Source organism: Schistocerca piceifrons, unplaced genomic scaffold (genome assembly GCF_021461385.2).
Source record: "Schistocerca piceifrons isolate TAMUIC-IGC-003096 unplaced genomic scaffold, iqSchPice1.1 HiC_scaffold_2345, whole genome shotgun sequence".
Classification (NCBI taxonomy): Eukaryota; Metazoa; Arthropoda; class Insecta; order Orthoptera; family Acrididae; genus Schistocerca; species Schistocerca piceifrons.
In genome coordinates, this window is record NW_025728279.1 from 1,901,584 (window position 1) to 1,924,399 (window position 22,816).

Below are 22,816 nucleotides of genomic sequence, written 5' to 3' on the forward strand. Positions count from 1 at the left end.
GCATCGGAATTTAATACTGGTCTCCCATGAGCCGCTCAAAGCACAAACTCTTAGAAGACTCACTCTTATTGTTCTTAAGTCGGCATTGTCCCGTTTGCTTTCAATCTCGATGCAATTTCTGTGTTTCATGGTCAATGTGAAGGTCGAAGGGATACAGTATCCCTGCGTGGTGCATCGGAATCTAATACTGGTCTCCCAGGAGCCGTTCAAATCACAAACTATTAGAAGATTCACTCTTCATGTACTTAAGTCGACATTGTATCTTTTGCAGTGGTCCCCATGGAATTTCTGTGCTTCATGGTCAATGTGAAGGTCCAAGCGATACAGTAAACCTGCACTGGTGCATCGGAATCTAATACTGGTCTCTCAGGAGCCGCTCAAAGCACAGACCCTTAGAAGATTAAGTCTTTTTTTTACTTAAGTCGGCTTTGTCCCCTTAGTAATTAATCCCGATGCAATTTCTGTGTTTCGTGGTCAATGTGAAGGTCAAGGGATACAGTAAACCTTAACTGGTGCATCGGAATCTAAAACAGGTCTCCCAGGAGCCGCTCAAAACACAAACACTCCGAAGATTCACTCTTCTTGTACTTCAGCCGGCAATGTCCCTTATGTATTCCATTCCGATGTAAGTTCTGTGTTTCATGGTCAATGTGAAGGTCCAAGGGATACAGTAAACATGCACTGGTTCATCGGAATCGAACACTGGTCTCCGAGGAGCCGCTCAAAGCACAAACTCTTAGAAAATTCACTCTTCTTGTACTTAAGTTGGCATTGTGTATTTTGTATTTAATCCCGAGGCAAATTCTGTGTTTCATGGTCAAATGGAAGGTCCCAGGGATACAGTAAACCTGCACTGGTGCAACGGAATCTAATACTGGTCTCCCAGGAGCCGCTCAATGCACAAACCCTTCGACGATCACTCTTCTTGTACCTTTGTCGTTATTGTCCCTTTTGTATTTAATCCCGATGCAATTTCTGTATTTCATGGTCAATGTGAAAGTTCAAGGGATACAGTAAACTGGCACGGGTGCATCGGAATCGAACACTGGTGTCTGAGGAGCCGCTCAAAGCACAAACTCTTAGAAAATTCACTCTTCTTGTACTTAAGTTGGCATTGTGTATTTTGTATTCAATCCCAATACAATTTCTGTGTTTTATGGTCAAATTGAAGGTGCAAGGGATACACTAAACCTGCACTGGAGCATCGGAACCGATCACTGGTCTCCGAGGAGACGCTCAAAACACAAACTCTTAGAAAATTCACTCTTTTTGTACTTTAGTGGGAATTGTTCATTTTGTATACAATTTCGATGCAATTTCTGTGTTTCCTGGTCAATGTGAAGGTCCAAGCGATAGAGTAAACCTGCACTGGTGCAACGGAATCTAATACTGGTCTCCCATGAGTCGCTCAAAGCACAAACTCTCAGGAGACTCACTCTTCTTGTTCTTAAGTCAGCATTGTGCCTTATGCATTATTCCCGGTGCAATTTTTGTGTTTCATGGTCAATGTGAAGGGCCAAAGGATACAGTAAACCTGCACTGGTGCATCAGAATCTAATACTGGTCTCCCATGAGTCGCTCAAAGCACAAACTCTTAGAAGACTCACTCTTCTTGTTCTAAAGTCGGCATTGTCCATTTGGTAATCAATCCCGATGAGATTTCTGTGTTTCTTGGTCAATGTGAAGGTCAAAGGGATACAGTAAACCTGCACTGGTGCATCGGAATTTAATACTGGTCTCCCAGGAGTCGCTCAAAGCACAAACTCTTACAAAATTCACTCTTCTTGTACTTGAGTCGGCATTGTCCCTTATGTATTCCATCCCGATGCAATTTCTGTGTTTCGTGGTCAAATTGAGGGTCCAAGGGATACAGTAAACCTGCACTGGTGCATCGGAATCGAACACTGGTCTCCCAGGAGCCGCTCAAATCACAAACTCTTAGAAGATTCACTCTTCTGGTACTGAAGTCGGCACTGTGCATCTTGTATTCAATCCCGATGCGATTTCTGTGTTTCATGGTCAATATGAAGGTCCAAGCGATACAGTAAACCTGCACTGGTGCATCGGAATCTAATACTGGTCTCCCAGGAACCGCTCAAACCACAAACCATTAGAAAATTCTCTCGACTTGTACTTATGTCGGCATTGTCCATTTTTTATTCAATCCCGATGAAATTTCTGTGTTTCATGGTCAATGTGAACGTCCAAGGGATACTTTAAACCTGCACTGGTACATCGGAATCTAATACTTGTCTCCCAGGAGCCGCTCAAAGCACAAACTCTTACAAGATTAACTCTTCTTGTACTTAAGCCGGCAGTAGCTTTTCTATTCAATCCCGATGCTATTTCTGAGTTTCATGGTCAATATGAAGGTCCAAGCGATACAGTAAACCTGCACTGGTGCATTGGAATCTAATACTGGTGTCCCTAGAAATGCTCAACCCATAACCTCTTAGAAAATTCACTCTTCTTGTACTTAAGTCGGTTTTGTCCCGTTTGTATTCAATCTCGATGCAATTTCTGTGTTTCATGTTCAATGTGAAGGTCGAAGGGATACAGTAAACCTTCGCTGGTGCATCGTAATCTAATACTGGTCTCCAAGGAGTCGCTCAAAGCACAAACTCTTAGACGATTTACTCTTTGTGTACTTAAGTCCGCATTGTTCCCTTCGTCTTCAATCCCGATTCGATTTCTGTGTTTCATGGTCAATGTGGAGGTCCAAGGGATACAGTAAACCTGCACTGGTGCATCGGAATGTAATACTGGTCTCCCATGAGCCGCTCAAAGCACAAACTCTTAGAAGACTCACTCTTATTGTTCTTAAGTCGGCATTGTCCCGTTTGCTTTCAATCTCGATGCAATTTCTGTGTTTCATGGTCAATGTGAAGGTCGAAGGGATACAGTATCCCTGCGTGGTGCATCGGAATCTAATACTGGTCTCCCAGGAGCCGTTCTAATCACAAACTATTAGAAGATTCACTCTTCATGTACTTAAGTCGACATTGTATCTTTTGCAGTGGTCCCCATGGAATTTCTGTGCTTCGTGGTCAATGTGAAGGTCCAAGCGATACAGTAAACCTGCACTGGTGCATCGGAATCTAATACTGGTCTCTCAGGAGCCGCTCAAAGCACAGACCCTTAGAAGATTAAGTCTTTTTTTTACTTAAGTCGGCTTTGTCCCCTTTGTAATTAATCCCGATGCAATTTCTGTGTTTCGTGGTCAATGTGAAGGTCAAGGGATACAGTAAACCTTAACTGGTGCATCGGAATCTAAAACAGGTCTCCCAGGAGCCGCTCAAAACACAAACACTCCGAAGATTCACTCTTCTTGTACTTCAGCCGGCAATGTCCCTTATGTATTCCATTCCGATGTAAGTTCTGTGTTTCATGGTCAATGTGAAGGTCCAAGGGATACAGTAAACTGCACTGGTTCATCGGAATCGAACACTGGTCTCCGAGGAGCCGCTCAAAGCACCAACTCTTAGAAAATTCACTCTTCTTGTACTTAAGTTGGCATTGTGTATTTTGTATTTAATCCCGAGGCAAATTCTGTGTTTCATGCTCAAATGGAAGGTCCCAGGGATACAGTAAACCTGCACTGGTGCAACGGAATCTAATATTGGTCTCCCAGGAGCCGCTCAAAACACAAACTCTTAGAAGATTCACTCTTCTTGTACTTAAGTCGGCATTGTTCCCTTTGTATTCAATCCCGATTCGAGTTCTGTGTTTCATGGTCAGTGTGGATGTCCAAGGGAAACAGTAAACCTGCACTAGTGCATCGGAATGGAATACTGGTCTCATGGAGCCGCTAAAAACACAAAAGCCTCGAAGATTCACTGTTCTTGTACCTTTGTCGGCATTGTCCATCTTGTATTTAATACCGTGCATTTTCTGTGTTTCATGGTCAATTTGAAGGTCCAAGGGATACAGTAAACCTGCACAGGTGCATCGGAATCTAATACTGGACACCCAGGAGCCGCTCAAAGCTCAAACTCTTAGAAGATTCACACTTCTCGTACTTTAGTTGGCATTGTCCCTTATGTATTCCATCCCGATGCAATTGCTGTGTTTCATGGTCAATGTGAAGATCCAAGGGATACAGTAAACCAGCACTGGTGCAACGGAATCTAATACTGGTCTCCAAGGAGCTGCTCAAAGCACAAACTCTTAGAAGATTCACTCTTCTTGTACTTCAGTCGGAATTGTCCCTTTTGTATACATTTCGATGCAATTTCTGTGTTTCCTGGTCAATAAAAAGGTCCAAGGAACACAGTAAACCTGCACTTGTGCATCGGATTCTAATACTGTTCTCCCAGGAGCCGCTCAAAACAAACTATTAGAAGATTCGCTCTTCTGGTACTTAAGTCGGCATTGTCCCTCTTGTATTCAATTTCGATGCAGTTTCTGTGTTTCATGGTCAATGTGAAGGTCCAAGGGACACAGTAAACCAGCACTGGTGCATCGGAATCTAATAGTATTCTCCCTCGATCTGCTGAACCCACAACATCTTAGAAAATTCACTCTTCTTGTACTTAATTCGGCTTTGTCCCGTTTGTATTCAATCTCGATGCAATTTTTGTGTTTCATGGTCAATGTGAAGGTCGAGGGATACAGTAAACCTGCGCTGGTGCATCGGAATCTAATACTTGTCTCCCAGGAGCCGCTCAAAGCACAAAACTTTCGAAGATTCACTGTTCTTGTACTTAAGTTGGCATTGTGTATTTTGTATTTAATCCCGATGCAAATTCTGTGTTTCATGGTGAAATGGAAGGTCCCAGGGATACAGTAAACCTGCACTTTTGCAACGGAATCTAATACTGGTCTCCCAGGAGCCGCTCAAAGCACAAACTCTTAGAAGGTTCACTCTTCTTGTACTTAAGTCGGCATTGTTCACTTTGTATTCAATCCCGATTCGAGTTCTGTGTTTCATGGTCAGTGTGGATGTCCAAGGGATACAGTAAACCAGTACTGGTGCATCGGAATCTAATATTGGTCTCCCAGGAGCCGCTGAAAGCACAAACTCTTAGATGATTAACTCTTCTTGTACTTAAGTCGGCAGTCCCTTTTGTATTCAATCCCGATGCAATTGCTGTGTTTCATGGTCAACGTGAAGGTCCAAGGGATGCAGTAGACCTGCACTGGTGCATCGGAATCGAACACTGGTCTCCAAGGAGTCGCTCAAAGGACAAATTCTTAGAAAATTCACTCTTCTTGTACTTAAGTTGGCATTGTGTATTTTGTATTCAATCCCGATGAAAATTCTGTGTTTCATGGTGAAATTTAATATCCAAGGGATACAGTAAACCTGCACTGGTGCATCGGAATCTAATACTGATCTCCCAGGAGCCGCTCAAATACAAACTCTTAGAAGATTCGCTCTTCTGGTACTTAAGTCGGCATAGTCCTGTTTGTATTCAATCCCGATTCGATTTCTGTGTTTCATGGGCAATGTGGTGGTCCAAGGTATACAGGTAACCTACACTGGGGCATCGGCATGTAATACTGGTCTGCCAGGAGCCCCTAAAAGCACAAGCTCTTAGAAGATTTACTCATCATGTACTTAAGTCGGCATTGTGCATTTTGTATCCAATTCCGATGCAATTTCTGCGTTTCATGGTCAATGCGAAGGTCCAAGTGATACAATAAACCTGCACTGGTGCATCGGAATGTAATACTGGTCTCCCAGGAGCCGCTCAAATCACAAACTATTAGAAGATTCTCCCTTCTTGTACTTAAGTCAACATTGTATCTTTTGTATTGGTCTGCATGTAATTTCTGTGTTTCATGGTCAATGTTTAGCTCCAAGGGATACAGTAAACCTGTACTGGTGCATCGGAATCTAATACCGGTCTCCCAGGAGCCGCTCAAGGCACAAACTCTTAGAAGAAACACTCTTCTTGTACTCAAGTCGGTATTCTGCCTTTTGTATTCGATCCCGATGCAATTTCTGTGTTTCGTTGTCAATGTGAAGGTCCAAGGGATACAGTAAACCTGCACTGGTGCATCGGAATGTAATTGTGGTCTCCCAGGAGCAGCTCAAAGCACGAACCCTACCAAGATTCACTCTTCTTGTACTTAAGTCGGCATTGTCCCTCTTGTATTCAATCGCTAGCAATTTCTGTGTTTCATGGTGAATGTGAAGGTCCAAGGGATACAGAAAACCTGCACTGGTTCATCGGAATCGAACACTTCTCTACGAGGAGCCGCTCAAAACACAAATTCTTAGCAAATTCACTCTTCTTGTACTTAAGTTGGCATTGTGTATTTTGTATTCAATCCTGATGCAATTTCTGTGTTTCTTGGTCAACGTGAAGGTCCAAGGGATACAGTAAACCTGCACTGGTGCATCGGAACCTAATAAGGTCTCCCAGGAGCCGCTCAAAGAACAAACCATTCGAAGATTCACTCTTCTTGTACTTAGGTCGGCATTGTCCCTCTTGTATTCAATCCCGAGCAATTTCTGTATTTCATGGTCAATGTGAAGATCCAAGGAATACAGTACACCTGCACTGGTGCATCGGAATTTAATACTGGTCTCCCAGGGACCGTTCAAAATACAAACTCTTATAAAATTAACTCTTCTTGTACTTCAGTCGGCATTGACCCTCTTGTATTCAATCCCGATGCAAAATCTGTGTTTCATGGACAAATTGAAGGTCCGAGGGATACAGTAAACCTGCACTCGTGCATCGGAATCTGCTACAGGTCTCCCAAGCGAAGCTCAACCCACAAACTCTTAGCAAATTCACTCTTCATGTACTTTAGTCGTAATTGTCCATTTTGTATACAATTTCGATGCAATTTCTGTGTTTTCTGGTCAATAAGAAGGCCCAAGGTATACAGTAAACCAGCACTGGTGCATCGGAATCTAATACTGGTCTCCCTGGAGCTGCTCAACCCACAACCTCGTAGAAAATTCACACTTCTTGTACTTAAGTCGGCATTGTCCCGTTTGTGTTCAATCCCGATTCGATTTCTCTGTTTCATGGTCAATGTGGAGGTCCAAGGGATACAGTTAACCTGCACTGGTGCATCGGAATTTAATACTGGTCTCCCAGGAGACGCTAAAGGCACAAACTATTAGAAGAATCACTCTTCTTTTACTTAAGTCAACATTCTATCTTTTGTATTGGTCCGCATTCAATTTCTATGTTTCATGGTCAATGTGAAGGTCCAATAGGATCAGTAAACCTGCACTGGTGCATCGAAAACAAATACTGGTCTAACAGGAGACGCTCAAAGCAAAAACCCTTAGAAGATTAACTCTTTTTGTACTTAAGTCTGCATTGTCCCTTTTGTATTCAATCCCGATGCAATATCTGTGTTTGATGGTCAATGTGAAGGACGAAGGGATACAGGAAACCTGCACTGATGCATCGGAATCTAATACTGGTCTACAGGACCCACTCAAAGCACAAACTCTTAGATGATTAACTCTTAGTGTACTTAAGTCGGCAGTCCGTTTTGGATTCATTCCCAATGCAATTTCTGTGTTTCATGGTCAATGTGATGGTCCAAGGGATACAGTAAACCTGCAATGGTGCATCGGAATCTAATAGTGGTCTCCCAGGAGCCGCTCAAAGCAAAAAAACCCTTCGAAGATTCACTCTTCTTGTACTTAAGTCGGCATTGTCCCTCTTGTATTCAATCCCGAGCAATTTCTGTATTTCATGGTCAATGTGAAGATCCAAGGGTACAGTAAACCGGCACAGGTGCATCGGAATTGAATACTGGTCTCCAAGGAGTCGTTCAAAGTACAAATTCTTAGAAAAATCACTCTTCTTGTACTTAAGTTGGCATTGCGTATTTTGTATTCAATCCCCACGAAAATTCAGTGTTTCAATGACAAGTTGAAGGTCCGAGTTATACAGTAAACCTGCACTGGTGCATCGGAATCTAATACGGATCTCCAAGGAGCCGCTCAAACACGAACTCCAAGATGATTCGCTCTTCTGGTACTTAAGTCGGCATTGTCCCGTTTATATTCAATCTCGATGCAATTTCTGTGTTTCATGGACAATGTGAAGGTCGAAGGGATATAGTAAACCTGCGCTGGTGCATCGGAATCTAATACTGGTCTCCCAGGAGCCGCTCAAAGCACAAACTCTTAGAAGCTTCACTCTTCTTGTACTTAAGTCCGCATTGTGCCTTATGTATTCAATCCCGATGCAATTGCTGTGTTTCATGGTCAATGTGAAGGGCCAAGGGATACAGTAAACCTGCACTGGTGCATCGGAATCTAATACTGGTCTCCCATGAGCCGCTCAAAGCACAAACTCATAGAAGACTCACTCTTTTTGTTCTTAAGTCGGCATTGTCCCCATTGCATTCAATCCCGTTGCGATTTCTGTGTTTCTTGGTCAATGTGAAATTTAAAGGGATACAGTATACCTGGAATGGTGCATCGGAATTTAATACTGGTCTCTCAGGAGCTGCTCAAAGCACAAACCCGTAGATGATTCACTCGGTATGTACTTATGTCGTTATTGTCCCTTTTGTATTCAATCCCGATGCACGTTCTGTGTTTCATGGTCAATGTGAAGGTCCAAGGGATACAGTAAACCTGCACTGGTGCAACGGAATCTAATACTGGTCTCCCAGGAGCCGATCAAAGCACAAACCGTTAGAAGATTCACTCCTCTTGTACTTATGTCGGTATTGTCCCTTTTGTATTCAATACCGATGCAATTTCTGTGTTTCATGGTCAATGTGAAGGTCCAAGGGATACAGTAAACCTGCACAAGTGCATCGGAATCTAATACTGGACCCCCAGGAGTTGCTCAAACCTCAAACTCTTAGAAGATACACTCATCTTGAACATAAGTCGGCATTGTCCCTTAAGGATTCCATCCCGATGCAATTTCTGTGTTTCATGGTCAATGTGAAGGTCAAGTGATACAGTAAACCTGCGCAGGTGCATCGGAATCTAATTGTGGTCTCCAAGGAGCCGCTCAAAGCACAAACTCTTAAAAAATTCACTCTTCTTGTACTAATGGTGGGATTGTGTATTTTGTATTCAATCCCGATGCAACTTCTGTGTTTCATGGTCAATGTGAAGGTCCAAGGGAAACAGTAAACCTGCACTGGTGCATCGGAATCGAAAACTGATCACCGAGGAGCCGCTCAAAGCACAAACTCTTAGAAAATTCAATCTTCTTGTACTTAAGTTGTCATTGTGTAATTTGTATTCAATCCCGATGCAATTTCTATGTTTCATGGTCAAGTTGAAGGTCCAAGGGATACAGTAAAACCTGCACTGGTGCATCGGAATGTAATGCTGCTCTCCCAGGAGCTGCTCAACCCACAAACACTTAGAAAATTCACTCTTCTTGTACTTTAGTCGGAATTGTCCCATTTGTATACAATTTCGATGCAATTTCTGTGTTTCCTGGTCAATAAAAAGGGCCAAGGAACACAGTAAACCTGCACTTGTGCATCCGAATCTAATACTGTTCTCCCAGGAGCCGCTCAAAACACAAACTCTTAGATCATTTACTTTTCTTGTACTTAAGTCGGCATTGTCCCTTTTGTATTCAATCCCGATGCAATTTCTGTGTTTCATGGGCAATGTGAAAGTCCAAGGGATACAGTAAACCAGCACTGGTGCATCGGAATCTAATACTGGTCTCCCTGGAGCTGCTCGACCCACAACCTCTTAGAAAATTTACTCCTATTGTACTTAAGTCGGCATTGTCCCATTTCTATTCAATCTCGATGCAATTTCTGTGTTTCATGGTCAATGTGAAGGTCGAAGGGATACAGTAAACCTGCGCTGCTGCATCGGAATGTAATACTGTTCTCCCAGGAGCTGCTCAAAGCACAAACCGTTAGAAGATTCACTCTTCTTGTACTTAAGTCGGCATTGTTCCCTTTGTATTCACTCCCGATTCGATTTCTGTGTTTCATGGTCAATGTGGATTTCCAAGGGATACAATAAACCTGCACTGGTGCATCGGAATCTAATACTGGTCTCCCAGGAGCCGTTCTAATCACAAACTATTAGAAGATTCACTCTTCATGTACTTAAGTCGACATTGTATCTTTTGCAGTGGTCCCCATGGAATTTCTGTGCTTCATGGTCAATGTGAAGGTCCAAGCGATACAGTAAACCTGCACTGGTGCATCGGAATCTAATACTGGTCTCTCAGGAGCCGCTCAAAGCACAGACCCTTAGAAGATTAAGTCTTTTTTTTACTTAAGTCGGCTTTGTCCCCTTTGTAATTAATCCCGATGCAATTTCTGTGTTTCGTGGTCAATGTGAAGGTCAAGGGATACAGTAAACCTTAACTGGTGCATCGGAATCTAAAACAGGTCTCCCAGGAGCCGCTCAAAACACAAACACTCCGAAGATTCACTCTTCTTGTACTTCAGCCGGCAATGTCCCTTATGTATTCCATTCCGATGTAAGTTCTGTGTTTCATGGTCAATGTGAAGGTCCAAGGGATACAGTAAACATGCACTGGTTCATCGGAATCGAACACTGGTCTCCGAGGAGCCGCTCAAAGCACAAACTCTTAGAAAATTCACTCTTCTTGTACTTAAGTTGGCATTGTGTATTTTGTATTTAATCCCGAGGCAAATTCTGTGTTTCATGGTCAAATGGAAGGTCCCAGGGATACAGTAAACCTGCACTGGTGCAACGGAATCTAATACTGGTCTCCCAGGAGCCGCTCAAAACACAAACTCTTAGAAGATTCACTCTTCTTGTACTTAAGTCGGCATTGTTCCCTTTGTATTCAATCCCGATTCGAGTTCTGTGTTTCATGGTCAGTGTGGATGTCCAAGGGAAACAGTAAACCTGCACTAGTGCATCGGAATGGAATACTGGTCTCATGGAGCCGCTCAAAACACAAAAGCCTCGAAGATTCACTGTTCTTGTACCTTTGTCGGCATTGTCCATCTTGTATTTAATACCGAGCATTTTCTGTGTTTCATGGTCAATTTGAAGGTCCAAGGGATACAGTAAACCTGCACAGGTGCATCGGAATCTAATACTGGACACCCAGGAGCCGCTCAAAGCTCAAACTCTTAGAAGATTCACACTTCTCGTACTTTAGTTGGCATTGTCCCTTATGTATTCCATCCCGATGCAATTGCCGTGTTTCATGGTCAATGTGAAGATCCAAGGGATACAGTAAACCAGCACTGGTGCAACGGAATCTAATACTGGTCTCCAAGGAGCTGCTCAAAGCACAAACTCTTAGAAGATTCACTCTTCTTGTACTTCAGTCGGAATTGTCCCTTTTGTATACATTTCGATGCAATTTCTGTGTTTTCTGGTCAATAAAAAGGTCCAAGGAACACAGTAAACCTGCACTTGTGCATCGGATTCTAATACTGTTCTCCCAGGAGCCGCTCCAAACAAACTATTAGAAGATTCGCTCTTCTGGTACTTAAGTCGGCATTGTCCCTCTTGTATTCAATTTCGATGCAGTTTCTGTGTTTCATGGTCAATGTGAAGGTCCAAGGGACACAGTAAACCAGCACTGGTGCATCGGAATCTAATAGTATTCTCCCTCGATCTGCTGAACCCACAACATCTTAGAAAATTCACTTTTCTTGTACTTAATTCGGCTTTGTCCCGTTTGTATTCAATCTCGATGCAATTTTTGTGTTTCATGGTCAATGTGAAGGTCGAGGGATACAGTAAACCTGCGCTGGTGCATCGGAATCTAATACTTGTCTCCCAGGAGCCGCTCAAAGCACAAAACCTTCGAAGATTCACTGTTCTTGTACTTAAGTTGGCATTGTGTATTTTGTATTTAATCCCGATGCAAATTCTGTGTTTCATGGTGAAATGGAAGGTCCCAGGGATACAGTAAACCTGCACTGGTGCAACGGAATCTAATACTGGTCTCCCAGGAGCCGCTCAAAGCACAAACTCTTAGAAGGTTCACTCTTCTTGTACTTAAGACGGCATTGTTCACTTTGTATTCAATCCCGATTCGAGTTCTGTGTTTCATGGTCAGTGTGGATGTCCAAGGGATACAGTAAACCAGTACTGGTGCATCGGAATCTAATATTGGTCTCCCAGGAGCCGCTGAAAGCACAAACTCTTAGATGATTAACTCTTCTTGTACTTAAGTCGGCAGTCCCTTTTGTATTCAATCCCGATGCAATTGCTGTGTTTCATGGTCAACGTGAAGGTCCAAGGGATGCAGTAGACCTGCACTGGTGCATCGGAATCGAACACTGGTCTCCAAGGAGTCGCTCAAAGGACAAATTCTTAGAAAATTCACTCTTCTTGTACTTAAGTTGGCATTGTGTATTTTGTATTCAATCCCGATGAAAATTCTGTGTTTCATGGTGAAATTTAATATCCAAGGGATACAGTAAACCTGCACTGGTGCATCGGAATCTAATACTGATCTCCCAGGAGCCGCTCAAATACAAACTCTTAGAAGATTCGCTCTTCTGGTACTTAAGTCGGCATAGTCCTGTTTGTATTCAATCCCGATTCGATTTCTGTGTTTCATGGGCAATGTGGTGGTCCAAGGTATACAGGTAACCTACACTGGGGCATCGGCATGTAATACTGGTCTGCCAGGAGCCCCTAAAAGCACAAGCTCTTAGAAGATTTACTCATCATGTACTTAAGTCGGCATTGTGCATTTTGTATCCAATTCCGATGCAATTTCTGCGTTTCATGGTCAATGCGAAGGTCCAAGTGATACAATAAACCTGCACTGGTGCATCGGAATGTAATACTGGTCTCCCAGGAGCCGCTCAAATCACAAACTATTAGAAGATTCTCCCTTCTTGTACTTAAGTCAACATTGTATCTTTTGTATTGGTCCGCATGTAATTTCTGTGTTTCATGGTCAATGTTTAGCTCCAAGGGATACAGTAAACCTGTACTGGTGCATCGGAATCTAATACCGGTCTCCCAGGAGCCGCTCAAGGCACAAACTCTTAGAAGAAACACTCTTCTTGTACTCAAGTCGGTATTCTGCCTTTTGTATTCGATCCCGATGCAATTTCTGTGTTTCGTTGTCAATGTGAAGGTCCAAGGGATACAGTAAACCTGCACTGGTGCATCGGAATGTAATTGTGGTCTCCCAGGAGCAGCTCAAAGCACGAACCCTACCAAGATTCACTCTTCTTGTACTTAAGTCGGCATTGTCCCTCTTGTATTCAATCGCTAGCAATTTCTGTGTTTCATGGTCAATGTGAAGGTCCAAGGGATACAGAAAACCTGCACTGGTTCATCGGAATCGAACACTTCTCTACGAGGAGCCGCTCAAAACACAAATTCTTAGCAAATTCACTCTTCTTGTACTTAAGTTGGCATTGTGTATTTTGTATTCAATCCTGATGCAATTTCTGTGTTTCTTGGTCAACGTGAAGGTCCAAGGGATACAGTAAACCTGCACTGGTGCATCGGAACCTAATAAGGTCTCCCAGGAGCCGCTCAAAGAACAAACCATTCGAAGATTCACTCTTCTTGTACTTAGGTCGGCATTGTCCCTCTTGTATTCAATCCCGAGCAATTTCTGTATTTCATGGTCAATGTGAAGATCCAAGGAATACAGTACACCTGCACTGGTGCATCGGAATTTAATACTGGTCTCCCAGGGACCGTTCAAAATACAAACTCTTATAAAATTAACTCTTCTTGTACTTCAGTCGGCATTGACCCTCTTGTATTCAATCCCGATGCAAAATCTGTGTTTCATGGACAAATTGAAGGTCCGAGGGATACAGTAAACCTGCACTCGTGCATCGGAATCTGCTACAGGTCTCCCAAGCGAAGCTCAACCCACAAACTCTTAGCAAATTCACTCTTCATGTACTTTAGTCGTAATTGTCCATTTTGTATACAATTTCGATGCAATTTCTGTGTTTTCTGGTCAATAAGAAGGCCCAAGGTATACAGTAAACCAGCACTGGTGCATCGGAATCTAATACTGGTCTCCCTGGAGCTGCTCAACCCACAACCTCGTAGAAAATTCACTCTTCTTGTACTTAAGTCGGCATTGTCCCGTTTGTGTTCAATCCCGATTCGATTTCTCTGTTTCATGGTCAATGTGGAGGTCCAAGGGATACAGTTAACCTGCACTGGTGCATCGGAATTTAATACTGGTCTCCCAGGAGACGCTAAAGGCACAAACTATTAGAAGAATCACTCTTCTTTTACTTAAGTCAACATTCTATCTTTTGTATTGGTCCGCATTCAATTTCTATGTTTCATGGTCAATGTGAAGGTCCAATAGGATCAGTAAACCTGCACTGGTGCATCGAAAACAAATACTGGTCTAACAGGAGACGCTCAAAGCAAAAACCCTTAGAAGATTAACTCTTTTTGTACTTAAGTCAGCATTGTCCCTTTTGTATTCAATCCCGATGCAATATCTGTGTTTGATGGTCAATGTGAAGGACGAAGGGATACAGTAAACCTGCACTGATGCATCGGAATCTAATACTGGTCTACAGGAGCCACTCAAAGCACAAACTCTTAGATGATTAACTCTTAGTGTACTTAAGTCGGCAGTCCGTTTTGGATTCATTCCCAATGCAATTTCTGTGTTTCATGGTCAATGTGATGGTCCAAGGGATACAGTAAACCTGCAATGGTGCATCGGAATCTAATAGTGGTCTCCCAGGAGCCGCTCAAAGCAAAAAAACCCTTCGAAGATTCACTCTTCTTGTACTTAAGTCGGCATTGTCCCTCTTGTATTCAATCCCGAGCAATTTCTGTATTTCATGGTCAATGCGAAGATCCAAGGGTACAGTAAACCAGCACAGGTGCATCGGAATTGAATACTGGTCTCCAAGGAGTCGTTCAAAGTACAAATTCTTAGAAAAATCACTCTTCTTGTACTTAAGTTGGCATTGCGTATTTTGTATTCAATCCCCACGAAAATTCAGTGTTTCAATGTCAAGTTGAAGGTCCGAGTTATACAGTAAACCTGCACTGGTGCATCGGAATCTAATACGGATCTCCCAGGAGCCGCTCAAACACAAACTCCAAGATGATTCGCTCTTCTGGTACTTAAGTCGGTATTGTCCCGTTTATATTCAATCTCGATGCAATTTCTGTGTTTCATGGTCAATGTGAAGGTCGAAGGGATATAGTAAACCTGCGCTGGTGCATCGGAATCTAATACTGGTCTCCCAGGAGCCGCTCAAAGCACAAACTCTTAGAAGCTTCACTCTTCTTGTACTTAAGTCCGCATTGTGCCTTATGTATTCAATCCCGATGCAATTGCTGTGTTTCATGGTCAATGTGAAGGGCCAAGGGATACAGTAAACCTGCACTGGTGCATCGGAATCTAATACTGGTCTCCCATGAGCCGCTCAAAGCACAAACTCATAGAAGACTCACTCTTTTTGTTCTTAAGTCGGCATTGTCCCCATTGCATTCAATCCCGTTGCGATTTCTGTGTTTCTTGGTCAATGTGAAATTTAAAGGGATACAGTATACCTGGAATGGTTCATCGGAATTTAATACTGGTCTCTCAGGAGCCGCTCAAAGCACAAACCCTTAGATGATTCACTCGCTATGTACTTATGTCGTTATTGTCCCTTTTGTATTCAATCCCGATGCACGTTCTGTGTTTCATGGTCAATGTGAAGGTCCAAGGGATACAGTAAACCTGCACTGGTGCAACGGAATCTAATACTGGTCTCCCAGGAGCCAATCAAAGCACAAACCGTTAGAAGATTCACTCCTCTTGTACTTATGTCGGGATTGTCCCTTTTGTATTCAATCCCGATGCAATTTCTGTGTTTCATGGTCAATGTGAAGGTCCAAGGGATACAGTAAACCTGCACAAGTGCATCGGAATCTAATACTGGACCCCCAGGAGTTGCTCAAACCTCAAACTCTTAGAAGATACACTCTTCTTGAACATAAGTCGGCATTGTCCCTTAAGGATTCCATCCCGATGCAATTTCTGTGTTTCATGGTCAATGTGAAGGTCAAGTGATACAGTAAACCTGCGCAGGTGCATCGGAATCTAATTGTGGTCTCCAAGGAGCCGCTCAAAGCACAAACTCTTAAAAAATTCACTCTTCTTGTACTAATGGTGGGATTGTGTATTTTGTATTCAATCCCGATGCAACTTCTGTGTTTCATGGTCAATGTGAAGGTCCAAGGGAAACAGTAAACCTGCACTGGTGCATCGGAATCGAAAACTGATCACCGAGGAGCCGCTCAAAGCACAAACTCTTAGAAAATTCAATCTTCTTGTACTTAAGTTGTCATTGTGTAATTTGTATTCAATCCCGATGCAATTTCTATGTTTCATGGTCAAGTTGAAGGTCCAAGGGATACAGTAAAACCTGCACTGGTGCATCGGAATGTAATGCTGCTCTCCCAGGAGCTGCTCAACCCACAAACACTTAGAAAATTCACTCTTCTTGTACTTTAGTCGGAATTGTCCCATTTGTATACAATTTCGATGCAATTTCTGTGTTTCCTGGTCAATAAAAAGGGCCAAGGCACACAGTAAACCTGCACTTGTGCATCCGAATCTAATACTGTTCTCCCAGGAGCCGGTCAAAACACAAACTCTTAGATCATTTACTTTTCTTGTACTTAAGTCGGCATTGTCCCTTTTGTATTCAATCCCGATGCAATTTCTGTGTTTCATGGGCAATGTGAAAGTCCAAGGGATATAGTAAACCAGCACTGGTGCATCGGAATCTAATACTGGTCTCCCTGGAGCTGCTCGACCCGCAACCTCTTAGAAAATTTACTCCTATTGTACTTAAGTCGGCATTGTCCCATTTCTATTCAATCTCGATGCAATTTCTGTGTTTCATGGTCAATGTGAAGGTCGAAGGGATACAGTAAACCTGCGCTGCTGCATCGGAATGTAATACTGTTCTCCCAGGAGCTGCTCAAAGCACAAACCGTTAGAAGATTCACTCTTCTTGTACTTAAGTCGGCATTGTTCCCTTTGTATTCACTCCCGATTCGATTTCTGTGTTTCATGGTCAATGCGGATTTCCAAGGGATACAATAAACCTGCACTGGTGCATCGGAATCTAATACTGGTCAATCAGGAGCCGCTCAAAGCACAAACCCTTCGAAGAATCACTGTTCTTGTACTTAAGTCGGCATTGTCCATCTTGTATTCAATCCCGAGCAATTTCTGTGTTTCATGGTCAATGGGAAGGTCCAAGGGATTCAGTAAACCTGTACAGGTGCATCGGAATCTAATACTGAACACCTAGGAGCCGCACCAAGCTCAAACTCTTAGAAGATTCACTCTTCTTGTACCTCAGTCGGCATTGTCCCTTATGTATTCCATCCCGATGCAATTTCTGTGTTTCATGGTCAATGTGAAGGTCCAAGGGATACAGTTAACTTGCACTGGTGCATCGGAATCGAGCACTGGTCTCCAAGGAGTCATTGAAAGCACAAATTCCTTGAAAATCAACTCTTCTTGTACTTAAGTTGGCAATGTGTATTTTGTATTCAATACTCATGAAAATTCTGTGTCTCAAGGTCTAATTGAAAGTCCAAGGGATACAGTAAACCTGCACTGGTGCATCGGAATCTAATACTGATCTCCCAGGAGCCGCTCAAACACAAACTCTTAGAAGATTCGCTCTTCCGCTGCTTAAGTCGGCATTGTCCCGTTTGTATTCAATCTCGATGCAATTTCTGTGTTTCATGGTAATGTGATGGTCGAAGGGATACAGTAAACCTGCGCTGGTGCATCGGAATCTAATACTGGTCTCCCAGGAGCCGCTCAAAGCACAAACTCTTAGAAGATTCGCTCTACTTGTACTTAAGTCGGCATTGTGCCTTATGTATTCAATCCCGATGCAGTTTCTGGGTTTCATGGTCAATGTGAAGGTCCAAGGGATACAGTAAACCAGCACTGGTGCAACGGAATCTAATACTGGTCTCCCAGGAGCCGATCAAAGTACAAACCGTTAGAAGATTCACTCTTCTTGTACTTATGTCATTATTGTCCCTTTTGTATTCAATCTCGATGGAATTTCTGTGTTTCATGGTCAATGTGAAGGTCGAAGGGATACGGTAAACCTGCACTGGTGCATCGGAATCTAATACTGGTCTCCGAGGAGCCGCTCAAAGCACAAACTCTTAGAAAATTCACTCTTCTTGCACTTAAGTTGGCATTTTGCATTTTGTATTCACTCCTCATTCAATCTCTGTGTTTCATGGTCAATGTGAAGGTCTAAGGGATACAGTACACCTGCACGTGTGCATCGGAATCCAATACTGGTCTCCTAGGATCCGCTGAAACACAAACCCTTAGAAGATTCACTCTTCTTGTACATATGTCGTTATTGTTTCTTTTGCATTCATTCGCGATGCATTTTCTGTGTTTCATGGTCAATGTGAAGGTCCAAGGGATACAGTAAACCTGCACTGGTGCAACGGAATCTAATACTGGTCTCCCAGGAGTCGCTCAAAGCACAAACCGTTAGAAGATTCACTCTTCTTGTACTTATGTCGTTATTGTTCCCTTTGTATTCAATCCCGATGCGATTTCTGTGTTTCTTGGTCAATATCAAGGTTAAAGGGATACAATAAAACTGGAATGGTGCATCGGATTTTAATACTGGTCTCCCAGGAGCCGCTCAAAACATAAACCCTTAGTAGATTCACTCTTTATGTACTTATGTCGTTATTGTCCCTTTTGTATTCAATCCCGATGCACTTTCTGTGTTTCATGGTCAATGTGAAGGTCCAAGGGATACAGTAAACCTGCACTGGTGCAACGGAATCTAATACTGGTCTCCCAGGAGCCGCTCAAAGCACAAACCGTTAGAAGATTCACTCTTCTTGTACTTATATCATTATTGTCCCTTTTGTATTCAATCCCGATGCAATTTCTGTATTTCATGGTCAATGTGAAGGGCCAAGGGATACGGTAAACCTGCACTGGTGCATCGGAATCTAATACTGGTCTCCGAGGCGCCGCTCAATGCACAAACTCTTAGAAAATTCACTCTTCTTGCACTTAAGTTGGCATTTTGCATTTTGTACTCTATCCTAATGCAATCTCTGTGTTTCATGGTCAATGTGACGGTCCAAGGGATACAGTACACCTGCACTGGTGCATCGGAATCTAATACTGGTCTCCTAGGAGCCGCTCAAACACAAACCCTTAGAAGATTCAATGTTCTTGTACATATGTCGTTATTGTCCCTCTTGCATTCATTCGCGATGCATTTTCTGTGTTTCATGGTCAATGTGAAGGTCCAACGGAGACAGTAAACCTGCACTGGTGCATCGGAATCATATACTGGACACCCAGGATCCGCTCAAAGCTCAAACTCTTAGAAGATTCACTCTTCTTGTACTTAAGTCGGCATTGTCCCTTATGTATTCCATCCCATTGCAATTTCTGTGTTTCATGGTCAATGTGAAGGTCCAAGGGATACAGTAAACCTGCCCAGGTGCATCGGAATCTAATACTGGTCTCAGAGGAGCTGCACAAAGCACAAACCCTTAGATGATTAACTCTTCTGGTACTTAAGTGGGCAGTCCCTTTTGTATTCAGTTCCGATGCAATTTCTGTGTTTCATGGTCAATGTGAAAGTCAAAGGGATACAGTAAACCTGCACTGGTGCATCGGAATCTAATAGTAGTCTCCCAGGAGCCGCTCAAAGCACAAAGCCTTCGAAGATTAACTCTTCTTGTACTTAAACCGGCATTGTCCCTCTTGTATTTAAGCCCGAGCAATTTCTGTGTTTCATGGTCAATGTGAAGGTCCAAGGGATACAGTAAACCTGCACTGGTGCATCGGAATCGAGCACTGGTCTCTGAGGAGCCGCTCAAAGCACAAACTATTACAAGAATCACTCTTCTTGTACTTAAGTCAACATTGTATTTTTTGTATTGGTCCCCATGCAATTTCTGTGTTTCATGGTCAATGTGAAGGTCCAAGGGATACAGTAAACCGGTACTGGTGCATCGGAATCTAATACTGGTCTCCCAGGAGCCGCTCAAAGTACAAACTCTTAGATGATTAACTCTTCTTGTACTTAAGTCGGCAGTCCCTTTTGTATTCAATACCGATGCAATTTCTGTGTTTCATGGTCAATGTGAAGGTCCAAGGGATTCAGTAATCCTGCACAGGTGCATCGGAATCATATACTAGACACCCAGGAGCCGCTTAAAGCACAAACTCTTAGATGATTAACTCTTCTCGTACTTAAGTCGGCAGTCCCTTTTGTATTCAATACCGATGCAATTTCTGTGTTTCATGGTCAATGTGAAGGTCCAAGGGATTCAGTAAACATGCACAGGTGCATCGGAATCTAATACTGAACACCTAGGAGCCCCACAAAGCTCAAACTCTTAGAAGATTAAATCTTCTTGTACCTCAGTCTGCATTGCGCCTTTTGTATTCAATCCCGATGCAATTGCTGTGTTTCATGGTCAGGGTGAAGGGCCAAGGAATACAGTAAACCTGCACTGGTGCATCGGAATCTAATACTGGTCTCCCATGAGCCGCACAAAGCACAAACTCATAGAAGACTCACTCTTCTTGTTCTTAAGTCGGCATTGTCCCCTTTGTATTCAATCCCGATGCGATTTCTGTGTTTCTTGGTCAATGTGAAGGTTAAAGGGATACAGTAAACCTGCACTGGTGCAACGGAATCTAATACTGGTCTCCCTGGAGCCGCTCAAAGCACAAACCGTTAGAAGATTCACTTTTCTTGTACTTATGTCGTTATTGTCCTTTTTGTATTCAATCCCGATGCAATTTCTGTGTTTCATGGTCAATGTGAAGGTCCAAGGGATTCAGTAAACCTGCACAGGTGCATCGGAATCTAATACTGAACACCTAGGAGCCGCACAAAGCTCAAACTCTTAGAAGATTAACTCTTCTTGTACCTCAGTCTGCATTGCGCCTTATGTATTCAATCCCGATGCAATTTCTGTGTTTCATGGTCAATGTGAAGTTCCAAGGGATACAGTAAACCTGCACAGGTGCATCGGAATATAATACTGGACACCCAGGAGTTGCTCAAACCTCAAACTCTTAGAAGATTCACTCTTCTTGATCATAAGTCGGCATTGTCCCTTAAAGATTCCATCCCAATGCAATTTCTGTGTTTCATGGTCAATGTGAAGGTCCAAGTGATGTAGTAAACCTGCGCAGGTGCATCGGAATCGAGCTCTGGTCACCGAGGAGCCGCTCAAAGCGCAAACTCTTACAAAATTTAATCTTTTTGTACTTAGGTTGGCATTGTGTATTTTGTATTCAATCCCGATGCAATATCTGTGTTTCATGGTCATGTTGAAGGTCCAAGGGATACAGTAAACCCGCACTGGTGCATCGGAATGTAGTACTGCACTCCCAGGAGCTGCTCAACCCACAAATACTTAGAAAATTCACTCTTCTTGTACTTTAGTCGGAATTGTCCCATTTGTATAAAATTTCGATGCAATTTCTGTGTTTCCTGGTCAATGAAAAGGTCCAAGAAACACAGTGAACCAGCACTTGTGCATCGGAATGTAATACTGTTCTCCCAGGAGCCGCTCAAAACACAAAGTCTTAGATCATTCACTCTTCTTGTACTTAAGTCGGCAGTCCCTTTTGTATTCAATACCGATGCAATTTCTGTGTTTCATGGTCAATGTGAAGGTCCAAGGGATTCAGTAAACATGCACAGGTGCATCGGAATCTAATACTGAACACCTAGGAGCCCCACAAAGCTCAAACTCTTAGAAGATTAAGTCTTCTTGTACCTCAGTCTGCATTGCGCCTTATGTATTCAATCCCGATGCAATTGCTGTGTTTCATGGTCAGGGTGAAGGGCCAAGGGATACAGTAAACCTGCACTGGTGCATCGGAATCTAATACTGGTCTCCCATGAGCCGCTCAAAGCACAAACTCATAGAAGACTCACTCTTCTTGTACTTAAGTCGGCATTGTCCCATTTCTATTCAATCTCGATGCAATTTCTGTGTTTCATGGTCAATGTGAAGGTCGAAGGGATACAGTAAACCTGCGCTGCTGCATCGGAATGTAATACTGTTCTCCCAGGAGCCGCTCAAACACAAACTCTTAGAAGATTCACTCTTCTTGTACTTAAGTCGGCATTGTTCCCTTTGTATTCAATCCCGATTCGATTTCTGTGTTTCATGGTCAATGTGGAGGTCCAAGGGATACAGTTAACCTGCACTGGTGCATCGGAATTTAATACTGGTCTCCCAGGAGTCGTTGAAATCACAAACTAATAGAAGAATCACTCCTCTTGTATTTAGGTCAACATTGTATCTTTCGTATTGGTCCCCATGCAATTTCTGTGTGTCATGGTCGATGTCAAGGTCCAAGGGATACAATAAACCTGCACTGGTGCATCGGAATCTAATACTGGTCACCCAGGAGCCGCTAAAAGCACAAACCCTTCGGAGATTAACTGTTCTTGTACTTAAGTCGGCATTGTCCATCTTGTATTCAATCCCGAGCAATTTCTGTGGTTCATGGTCAATGTGAAGGCCCAAGGGATACAGTAAACCTGCACTGGTGCATTGGAGTCTAATACCGGTCTCCCAGGAGCCGCTCAAAACACAAACTTTTAGAAGATTCACTCTTTTTGTACTTCAGTCGGCATTGTCCCTCTTGTATTCAATCCCGAGCAATTTCTGTGTTTCATGGCCAATGTGAAGGTCCCAGGAATACAGTAAACCTGCACAGGTGCATCGGAATGTAATACTGGACACCCAGGTGCCGCTCAAAGCTCAAACTCTTAGAAGATTCACCTTCTTGTACTTCAGTCGGCATTGTCCCTTATGCATTCCATCCCGATGCAAGTTCTGCGTTTCATGGTCAATGTGAAGGTCCAAGGGATACAGTAAAACTGCACTGGTGCATCA